General features: G+C 38.4%; 1 non-coding gene across 1 annotated transcript; it reads left to right on the top strand.

The window, feature by feature from the left end:
* The first annotated feature begins 6,820 nt into the window (after positions 1-6,820).
* On the top strand, positions 6,821-6,928 carry LOC148548143 (small nucleolar RNA R71). The gene has a single exon (XR_015897065.1). It is a non-coding gene; the product is annotated as a small nucleolar RNA R71 (small nucleolar RNA).
* The last annotated feature ends 4,393 nt before the right edge of the window (positions 6,929-11,321 follow it).

Below are 11,321 nucleotides of genomic sequence, written 5' to 3'. Positions count from 1 at the left end.
ATATCCATCCAAACCCAATTTGGTCCAGCATGAGAAAGTATTTCTAGCTTGATCTCTTCATTCCTCTTTCAAGGTTCAGAAGAGATTCAAGTATGAATAGCTTCTTTTCCAAGATAACTACCCAATTGGATGAAGACCGAAAGCTTTCAAGTAAAATCAAGAGAAAAGAAAGAAGAAGAAGAATAAGAACTACAATTGATCCATTGAATCACAATAGAGCTCTCTAACCCTAATGTAAAGAGTTAGTTGATCATTGCTCTACAAAAATAGAAAAGAAAGAAAGTGCAGAAAAGTAAAGATGAAGATAAAAACTGAAAATAAAACTTCCAAATTCATAAATGAAAAGTACAAAGAAAGAAAAGGAAAAGTGTGTGAGGGAAGGGAGTCCGAAGACCCCTCTTCAATCCCCTAATTCCCCAATTCTCAGAATTTCCAGCCTCCCTTGAATGTAAAAACTAAGGCCTTTATATAGGCTCTCCTAAATTACAAAAATGAAATTAAAAGCAAATTACAATAAAATGAAAATTCCTATTCTAGATGCTTCTTGTGGCCTTGATTGGTTGACACTTGTGGGCTTGCTTGCTTGAGCTTTGAAGTGGACTTGAGAGAGAAGTGAGTTAATTTGAGGTCCAGGGGCTAAAGTTGGTGCTAAAGTTAGCCACACTAACGCTACAAGTGTGGCGTTAGTGCTAAAGTTATTGTGGCTAACGTTGCACTTGCTGCCCAGTTGGTGTTTTTGGGGCTTAAAAGATGCCTCTTGTTTGTGCTCAAATTTCATGCCCACCATAAAGTATTATATATCGTTGGAAAGCTCTGAATGTCAGCTTTCTAACGCAACTAAAATCACCTCAATTGGACCTTGGTAGCTCAAGTTATGCTCCTTTGAAGTGGACATGGTCGCTAGCATATATGCCAACGTTACTGGAAATGTTGATTGCCAATAACGCTAGCGATCAGGGCTTCATTATTGCCAGTTTCTGAAGCTCAAACTTAGTGTCCACCCCATACTATTATATATTGTTGGAAAGCCCTAGATGTCTACTTTCCAATGCTTTTGGAAGCACATCATTTAGAGCTCTACAACTCGAGTTACATTTCTTGGAAGGTGAAGAGGTCAGTTGGCCTTAATACAGGTTGACACCATGTTCATCATTGCACTTTCGGGGCAGGTTTTCTCCCTCAAATTTAGTGTCAACCATATAGTGCCATATATGCTTGGAAAGCTCTGGAATTCTACTTTCCAATGCCACTGGAATCACCTCATTTGGAGCTTTGTGGCTCATGTTATGCGTGTTTGAAGAAGGCATGGTCAGGCTGCCAAGTGCCACGTTAACTAAGTTAACGTGGGAGTTAACGTGGCTCATAGTGGCTTGTGTTGGCAACGTTAGTGACAATGTTTGGTGTCACTAACGTTGTCGACAACTTCTCTTCTTCACGTTAACTTCCACGTTAACTAGGTTAACGTGGGAGTTAACGTGGCTTCTTGGGGATAGTGTGTGTTCATCCCAACGTTAGTGACAATGTTTGGTGTCACTAACGTTGTCGACCACCTAGTTTCTTCACGTTAGCTTCCACGTTAACTAGGTTAACGTGGGAGTTAACGTGGCTTCTTGTGACTTGGCCAACGTTAGTGAGAAAGTTGAATGACACTAACGTTGGCTTCCCCTTTTCTTCTTAACGTTAGAGGCCACGTTAACTAAGTTAACGTGGCAACTAACGTGGCCACTTATGAGCTTGGTCCAACGTTAGTGATAATGTTAAGTGTCACTAACATTGGCTCCATTTCCTTTCTTCAAAGTTAATGCCACTAACTTTTCTTACTAACGTTGTGGCTTTCCTTCCTTCGACGTTAGTGTAACTAACGTAGCCACTATCGTGGCTCTTCTCTTCTTCTTTTGGCCTGAAATCAATCAAACAAAGTGCATCAAAGTCTTGCTCTTAATCATGGGATCATGCATCATCCAATTTATCACATAATTCATGCAAAATTCTCATGAAATCATGTAAAGTGCACAATGTATGCTTGAATCAAGATGTAAGTGAATATCTACCCAAAACTAGCTTATTTCCTAAGAAAATACATGAAACTACCCTAAAAACAGTAAATAAAAGGTCAGTGAAACTGGCCAAAATGTCCTGGCATCAGGAGGAGAGAGGAAGTAGGGAGAAGAAGGGAGGGGAGGGGGTTGCGGCGGCGGTGTCTGGACGGCGGCGGCGTCTGGGTGGTGGCGCGGTGGCGGCTGGGTGGTGCTGGGTGGTTGTTGGAGGGAGAAGAAGCAGAGAGGGAGAAGAGGGTTGGGGGTGGGGGGGCTGCGTGACTAATAGGGTTCGCGTGACTGGGGGGTTATACTTTCGAATCCACGCGGCCGCGTGGGGTATGCGGTCGCGTGGTTGAGGTGAAAATGGGAGTGACGCGATCGCGTGCGTCGCGCGATCGCATGGGAGGGGGGAAAGAGGGGTGACGCAATCGCGTGAGTCACGCGATCGCGTTGCTGGAATTCGTGCTAAACGCACGACTCCAACGCCGTTTTAGCACAACTCTTTGTCTCCTTTTGGGGTGATGTGCAATCCATGCGACGCGATCACGTCGCTCACGCGGTCGCATGGGATTGGTATTGTGCAAGTGACGCGATCGCATGGGGCATGCGATCGCGTGGGCCAATTTGTGCAAAACGCACATGGGCCCCACGATTCCAGCCTAACTTTCTGTTCGTTGGATCCTTACGCCGATATATATATCACGCGGCCGCGTGGGTCACGCGGTCGCGCGGGTGGTGTTTTTCGCAGTATGACGCGATCGCATGGGGCATGCGGTCGCGTCGTGCACCCCTTTTTTTTTTATATGCATGAAAAATGCAGAATGCAATGATTAACATGAATGCTATGCATGATTCCAGGTTTAATAAATTAAAATGAAAAAGGAAAAATGAAAGCAATTAATAAGAAATAAATTGAAAAAGAAGCGACCATACCATGGTGGGTTGTCTCCCACCTAGCACTTTTAGTTAAAGTCCTTAAGTTGGACATTGGAGGAGTATCATGTTATGGTGGTTTATGTATAAATTCGTCTAAAAATCTCCACCAGTGCTTGGAATGCCAATAGCCTCCGGGGTCCCAAACTAGGCATGTAAAGCTTCCGAACAGCTTCAAACAGATTTTCAGGCTCCCGGGACGACGAATGTCAGAATAAACTCCAGGATTCCAAGCCTTGCTTTTAAATCCGCCTCCGTCTTGATCTACATGTTTCCATTCGGGCGGGTTAAAAAGTAGAATCTCACCGTGGTGACCAAACGTTCTCCGTGATCCATACAATTTAGCATGATACCAATCCGTGTACTTCGAGGTGAAGCGTGGAACCTTATTGAACCTTGTGCACCAGCTCTGAGTACGAGCCATTTCCCTCTTACTCTTAAAGCCACAGAGAGCTCTAAGCTGGCCATCTGTTTCAAGCAAACCATATTCAAGTGAATAAGTAAAGTTATAAGTTAAGGATTGTACCCACTTGAAGCTTGTATTAAGTGGTAATGGCCTTGGGATAGGTGTTTTTGGTGGTTCTGCAAGTTCCATTTCTTTGTGTTCTTCTGTGAATTCCTCCACTTCTTTGCAAAGATCTTCAATTGTATCTGTGTCCTGGTCAAAGTCTTCTATGTCTTCCTCATCACTTGAGTCATTGATTGGAGGTTGAGAGAAATCTACCTCCGCATCATCTTCATATTCACTTGGGGAAAATTCTTTGATCTCAAAGAATTCACTTGCGGATGCAAGTTCATCACTAAGAGAGCTAGACTTGTGACTATCATCATTAAGGGAATTTATTTCTTGGATTATTCCGTCTGATTTTTCATAAACGACTTGCCTTGGAGAAATATCCTCCTTAGCATCAACTGTAGCATCCTGGACGGAGTTTTCCTCAATTCTGGATTCCCATGGAAGTTCAGCATCTCCTAGGTCTTCAATCAACTCTTCTTCTTGAACAAAGACAGCTTCTTCCAATTGTTCTAGTACAAATTCATTCTCTGTCTTGTCCACTGGTGCTTCTGGTATCTCCTTCATGCTATGCTCTTCATTGGGCTGTCCACATGGAGCTGTGGCTGATCCTTGTGTATTTGAGCACCTAGATGCCCATTGAATTATCACTTGCTCCAGTTGTTGAATGGTTGTTTGAAATTTTCTTACTGTTTCCTTTAGGCGATCCTCTGCTTCTCGGGTTGCTGGACTTGGACATGCTACAAAGGAAAGTGGTGGTGATTGGGAGTGATTGGATTGGTATTGGGGTAATGAAGGATCATATGGTGGCGAATGGTGAAGAGAGGCTTGTGAGTGTGGTGGTTCGAGGTTATGTTGAAAGGATGGTTTATATGCACGGGGTGGGGCTTGTTGGTAGTTACAAGGTTGTCCACCATGTCTTTCAGCTGGGTATGCACTGTAGAATGGTCTTTGTCCAGGATATCTCGGAGGGTGTTGCTGCCAAAAGGGTTGATTAGATCCTCTTGGTTCCATCCATCCTTGATTGGTCTGACCTTGGTACACATTCCTGCTGTAACTTCTATTTCCTTTAACAATATTAGAACCAAACTCAAAGCGAGAGGGGTGAGAGTTCATAGTAGCAAATAAAGATAAAAAGGAAAAACAAAAATAAATAAACAAGCAAAAGAAAAATATTTACAATAACCAATAATAAGGCACACGTTAACAGTTCCCCGGCAACGGCGCCATTTTGATGAGAGAACTTTTGCGTGGTCTAGAAATTCGCGGATGAATCCTCGTTGCAAGTATAGTTTCTAAACCTTCAAAAGTCCTTTCATACAAACGTTTTGGGTGTCACAAGTAACAAACCCCTTTAGAAATTGTTAACCGAGTATTCAAACCTCGGGTCGTCTTCTCAAGGAACTGCGAGGAAGTATGTTCTTATTATCGGCTATAAAGGTTGTAAGCGGGGTTTAAAAGATGAGAAGCAAGTAATTTGAATGACAAGTAAAATAAATGGCAATTAAAATAAATAAATACTGTAAAGCAGACTTTTGGCGAGGTAAGAGAAGTTGGAGGTCCAACGTAGTTATCTCTCTCAACTATGATGAAAGTTGAATCTAAACTCTACTTGGTCAACCTTTACTAGGGCAAAGGAAAGTCAAGGGACTAATTAAATTGACCTTTGAATCCTATTTATTTCCTAAGAAAAGGTTGGGATTACTTAAGTTCAGCTCAATTAGCAAGATAACGATTAACAATTATGTTGAGTTTAATAACTGTTGAGTTACTGAATTCTTAACCAGGACCAAAAGGAGAAAAAGTAAAATTGCTGGAATAATAAAAATGTCCTTAGATGAGAAGCAATGGTAACTTATATCAAAGAGAAGAATCATAAACTGAAAATACCTCAATTATCATTAATTCAAATAACAGTCTGCAACATGGAAGAATTCATAGATCCAATGATTAAGGTAAATAGCCAACTCAGATACTGGAATAAATAAATAAAGTGAAAGGGAAGTTTAAAACAAAGAAATATAAAACCTGGATTGAGAGTCACTCTTAAAACAAGAAGAAATCCTAAATCCTAAGAGAGAGAGAGAGAAGATCTCCCTCTCAACTAAATCTAAATCATTGAAAAAAATAAAATATGCGAGCTCTCTTTGAATGGGTGCATTCCCACACTTTATAACCTCTGGTCTATGCTATCTGTACTTGGATCTGGGCCAAAAAGGGCTTCAGAATTCGCTGGGGGCATATTCTGTAAATTCTGATACGTGGCCTCTGTCACGCGTCCGCGTGGGTCACGCGGTCGCGTCATTCGGAGCTTTTCCTTGCCACGCGGTCACGTCAGTCATGTGACCGCGTCATGTGCGTTCTGCTTAAGGCGCGCGGTCGCGTCAGTCATGCGGCCGCGTCGCTGCTGATTCGTGCTTGGCACGCGATCGCGTCGTCCATGCGATCGCGTGAATACCAGTTTCCTTCAAAGCTCCGTTTTGCTTTCTCCTTCCATTTTTGTATGTTTCCTTTTCCATCCTTTAAGTCATTCTGCCTTAGAAAATCTGAAACTACTCAACACACTAATCACGGCATCGAATGGAAATAAAGGTAATTAAAATAATTAATTTTTAGAGCTTAGGAAACATGTTTTTCACAATATGACATAATAAGGAAGGGAAAGTAAAACCATGCAATTAATGTGAATAAGTAGGTGAAGGATTGTATAAATCACTCAAATTAAGCACAAAAGAACTCATGAAATATGGGTTTATCAGTCCTTCTTCTACCTCTGGATCTGATTTTTGCTCAAGTCCCTCAATTTCAGCCAGAAAATATCTGAAATCACAGAAAAACACATAAACTCGTAGTAAAGTCCAGAAATTTGAATTTAACATAAAAACTAATGAAAACATCCCTAAAAGTAACTAGATCCTACTAAAAACATACTAAAAACAATGCCAAAAAGCGTATAAATTATCCGCTCATCAGTGTTTCCATATGGTTCACCCATGTAATTCACAGATGCCTCTTGAGTACTGTTGGATGCAGCTTGCATTCCATTCAGACTCTGAGAAATCATATTGACTTGCTGAGTCAATATTTTATTCTGAGCCAATATGGCATTCAGAGTATCAATTTCAAGAACTCCCTTCTTCTGAGGCATCCCATTACTCACAGGATTTCTCTCAGAAGTGTACATGAACTGGTTATTAGCAACCATGTCAATGAGTTCTTGAGCTTCTGCAGGTGTTTTCTTTAGGCGAATGGATCCACCTACAGAAGTATCCAATGACATCTTAGCTAATTCAGACAGACCATCATAGAATATATCCAGGATGGTCCATTCTGAAAGCATGTCAGAAGGACACTTTTTGGTCAGTTGCTTGTATCTCTCCCAAGCTTCATAGAGGGATTCACCTTCTTTCTGTCTGAAGGTTTGAACATCCATTCTAAGCTTGCTCAGCTTTTGAGGAGGAAAGAACTTGGCTAAGAAAGCCGTGACCAGCTTATCCCAAGAGTTCAGGCTATCTTTGGGTTGAGAGTCCAACCACACTCTAGCTCTGTCTCTTACAGCAAAAGGGAAAAGCATGAGCCTGTAGACTTCAGGATCTACTCCATTAGTCTTAACAGTATCACAGATCTGCAAGAATTCAGTTAAGAACTGAAAGGGATCTTCAGATGGAAGTCCATGAATCTTGCAGTTTTGTTGCATCAGAGAAACTAATTGAGGTTTAAGCTCAAAATTGTTTGCTCCAATGGTAGGGATGGAGATGCTTCTTCCATGTAAATTGGAATTAGGTGCAGTAAAGTCACCAAGCATCCTCCTTGCATTATTATTATTTTTGGCTGCCATCTCCTCTTCCTGTTAGAAAATTTCTGTAAGGTTATCTCTAGATTGTTGTATTTTAGCTTCTCTTAGTTTCCTTTTCAGAGTCCTTTCAGGTTTAGGGTCTGCTTCAACAAGAATGTTCTTGTCCTTGCTCCTGCTCATATGAAAAAGAGGGAACAGAAAAATAATAATAATAGAGATCCTTTTTGCCCAAGTATAGAGGTTCCCTTATGTGAGTAGAAGAAAAGAAGAAGAGAAAATCTGAACTCAGAGAGAGAGGGTTCAAATTTTTGGTGAGTGAGGGAGACATGTTAGTAGATGAATAAATAAATAGAAGGAGATGAGAGAAAAAAGAGGATTTTCGAAAATAATTTTTGAAAAAGAGTTAGTGATTTTCGAATATAGTTTTTGAAAAAAGTTAGTAATTTTCGAAAATTAAAATAAAAAATTAAAATAATTAGTTAATTAAGAAGAAATTTTGAAAAAGAGGGAAGATATTTTCGAAAATTAGAAAGAGAGAGTTAGTTAGGTAGTTTTGAACAAGATAAGAAACAAACAAAAAGTCAATGAGTTAGTTAAAACAAATTTTGAAAATCAAATTTTAAAAGATAAGAAGATAAGAAGTTAGAAAAGATATTTTAGAATCAAATTTTTGGAAAATATATGATATGAAAAGATATGATTTTGAAAAAGATAAGATAAGAAGATATTTTTGAAAAGTTATGATTGAAATTAGTTTTGAAAAAGATTTGATTTTTAAAATCACAATTAATGACTTGATTCACAAGAAATCACAAGATATGATTCTAGAACTTAATGTTTGAATCTTTCTTAACAAGTAAGTAACAAACTTGAAATTTTTGAATCAAAACATTAATTGTTGATGATATTTTCGAAAATATGATATAAAATTAAGAAAAAGATTTTTGAAAAATATTTTTAAAATTTTCGAAAATAAATAAGAAAAATGAAAAAGATTTGATTTTTGGAAAAGATTTTGAAAAAGATAAGATTTTTAAATTGAAAATTTGATTTGACTCATAAGAAACAATTGAATTTTAAAAATTTTTGAAAAAGTCAATCTAAATTTTCGAAATTTATGAGAGAAAAAAGGAAAGATATTTTTTTTTTATTTTTGAATTGTTAATGATGAAAGAGAAAAACACTAAAAATGCTCAATGCATGGAAATTATGGATCAAAACAATGAATGCATGCAAGAATGCTCTGAATGTCAAGATGAACACCAAGAACACTTTGAAGATCATGATGAACATCAAGAACATATTTTTGAAAAATTTTCAATGCAAAGAAAACATGCAAGACACCAAACTTAGGAATCTTTCATGTTCAGACACTATGAATACAAAAATGCACATGAAAAATAAGAAAAGACACAAAACAAGAAAACATCAAGATCAAACAAGAAGACTGGTGATGAGCGGATAATTTATACGCTTTTTGGCATTGTTTTTAGTAGAATCTAGTTACTTTTAGGGATGTTTTCATTAGTTTTTATGTTAAAATTCACATTTCTGGACTTTACTATGAATTTTTGTGTTTTTCTATGATTTCAGGTATTTTCTGGCTGAAATTGAGGAACTTGAGCAAAAATTAGATTCAGAGGTTAAAGAAGGACTGCTGATGCTGCTGGATTCTGACCTCCCTGCACTCAAAATGATTTTCTGGAGCTACAGAACTCGAAATGGTGCGCTTCCAATTGCATTGGAAAGTAGACATCCAGGGCTTTCCAGAAATATATAATAGTTTATACTTTGCCCAAGTTTAGACGATGCAAACTGGCGTTCAACGCCAGCTCTCTCCCCAATTCTGGCGTCCAGTGCCAGAAACAAGTTGCAAAGTGGAGTTCAACGCCCAAACTGGCACAAAAGCTGGCGTTCAACTCCAAGAATGATCTCTCCACGTGTAGACTTCAAGCTCAGCCCAAGCACACACCAAGTGGGCCCCGGAAGTGGATTTATGCATCAATTACTCACTTCTGTAAACCCTAGTAACTAGTTTATTATAAATAGGACTTTTTACTACTGTATTAGACATCTTTTGAACATCTTTGGATCATCTTTGGACGCCAGGTTCTTAGATCATGGGGGCTGGCTATTCGGCCATGCCTGGACCTTTCACTTATGTATTTTCAACGGTAGAGTTTCTACACTCCATAGATTAAGGTGTGGAGCTCTGCTGTTCCTCAAAGATTAATGCAAAGTACTACTGTTTTCTATTCAATTCAACTTATTCCGCTTCTAAGATATTCATTCGCACTTCAACCTGAATGTGATGAACGTGACAATCATCATCATTCCCCATGAAGGCGTGCCTGAAAACCACTTCCGTTCTACCTTCGATTGAATGATTATCTCTTAGATCTCTTAATCAGAATCTTCATGGTGTAAGCTAGATTGATGGCGGCATTCATGAGAATTCGGAAGGTCTAAACCTTGTCTGTGGTATTCTGAGTAGGATTCTGGGATTAAATGGCTGTGACGAGCTTTAAACTCGCGAGTGTTGGGCGTAGTGACAGACGCAAAAGGAGGGTGAATCCTATTCCAGCATGATCGAGAACCTCAGATGATTAGCCGTGCTGTGACAGAGCATTTGGACCATTTTCATAAGAGGAGGGGATGTAACCATTGACAACGGTGATGCCCTTACATAACGCCAGCCATGGAAAGGAGTAAGACTGATTGGATGGAGACAGCGGGAAAGCAGAGATTCAGAGGAACGAAAGCATCTCTACACGCTTATCTGAAATTCTCACCAATGAATTACATAAGTATTTCTATCCTTCTTTTATTATTTAATTTTCGAAAACTCCATAATCAATTATTATCCGCCTGACTGAGATTTACAAGGTGACCATAGATTGCTTCATACCAACAATCTCCGTGGGATCGACCCTTACTCACGTAAGGTTTATTACTTGGACGACCCAGTGCACTTGCTGGTTAGTTGTATCGAAGTTATGACAAATTATGAATTGAGATTAGAGCACCAAGCTCTTGGAGCCATTATCAGAGATCACAATTTCGTGCACCAAGTTTTTGGCGCCGTTGCCGGGGATTGTTTGAGTTTGGACAACTGACGGTTCATCTTGTTGCTCAGATTAGGTAATTTTCTTTTTGTTTTCTTTTCAAAAAATTTTCAAAACTCTTTCAAAAATTTCTCCCTTGTTTTTGAAAAAAAAAATTTTTAAATAAAAATGTTTTCAAAAATATATTTTTCTTCAGAATTTTTAAAAATGAATTCTAGTGTTTCATGAAGCATGCTAAAGCCTGGCTGGCTGTAAAGCCATGTCTAAATTCTTTTGGACTGAGGTTTTGGCTTAAAACACTCATATTTTTACTAAAGCTTAGCTGGCTATTAAGCCATGCCTGACCCTTTGATTGGAGCTTTAGACTAAAGAGCATAAGATTCCTAGAATTCATATTAAAAATTTTGGAATCCTTATTTTTCTTTTTCAAAATGATTTTCGAAGAAAAAATTAAAAGAAAATACAAAAAAAAATCATAAAATCATAAAAAAATCAAAAAAATATTTTGTATTTCTTGTTTGAGTCTTGAGTCAGATTTAAAGTTTGGTGTCAATTGCATGTTCATCTTGTATTTTTCGAAAAATTCATGCATTCATAGTGTTCTTCATGATCTTCAACTTGTTCTTGGTAAGTCTTCTTGTTTGATCTTGATGTTTTCTTGTTTTGCATCTTTTCTTGTTTTTCATGTGCATTTTTGCATTCATAGTGTCTAAACATGAAAGATTTCTAAGTTTGGTGTCTTGCATGTTTTCTTTGCATATAAAATTTTCAAAAATAAGTTCTTGATGTTCATCATGATCTTCAAAGTGTTCTTGGTGTTCATCTTGACATTCATAGCATTCTTGCATACATTCTTTGCTTTGATCCATAACTTTCATGCATTGCATCATTTTGCATGTTTTTCTCTCTCATCATTAAAATTTCAAAAATCAAAAAAATATCTTCCCCTTTTTTTCTCTTAAAAATTCGAAAAT

This window comes from Arachis ipaensis, chromosome B8 (assembly GCF_059453495.1).
Source record: "Arachis ipaensis isolate K30076 ecotype BB chromosome B8, ASM5945349v1, whole genome shotgun sequence".
Lineage (NCBI taxonomy): Eukaryota > Viridiplantae > Streptophyta > Magnoliopsida > Fabales > Fabaceae > Arachis > Arachis ipaensis.
The sequence above is the reverse complement of the archived record's forward strand: the minus strand, read 5'-3'. Positions and strand labels throughout refer to the sequence as shown.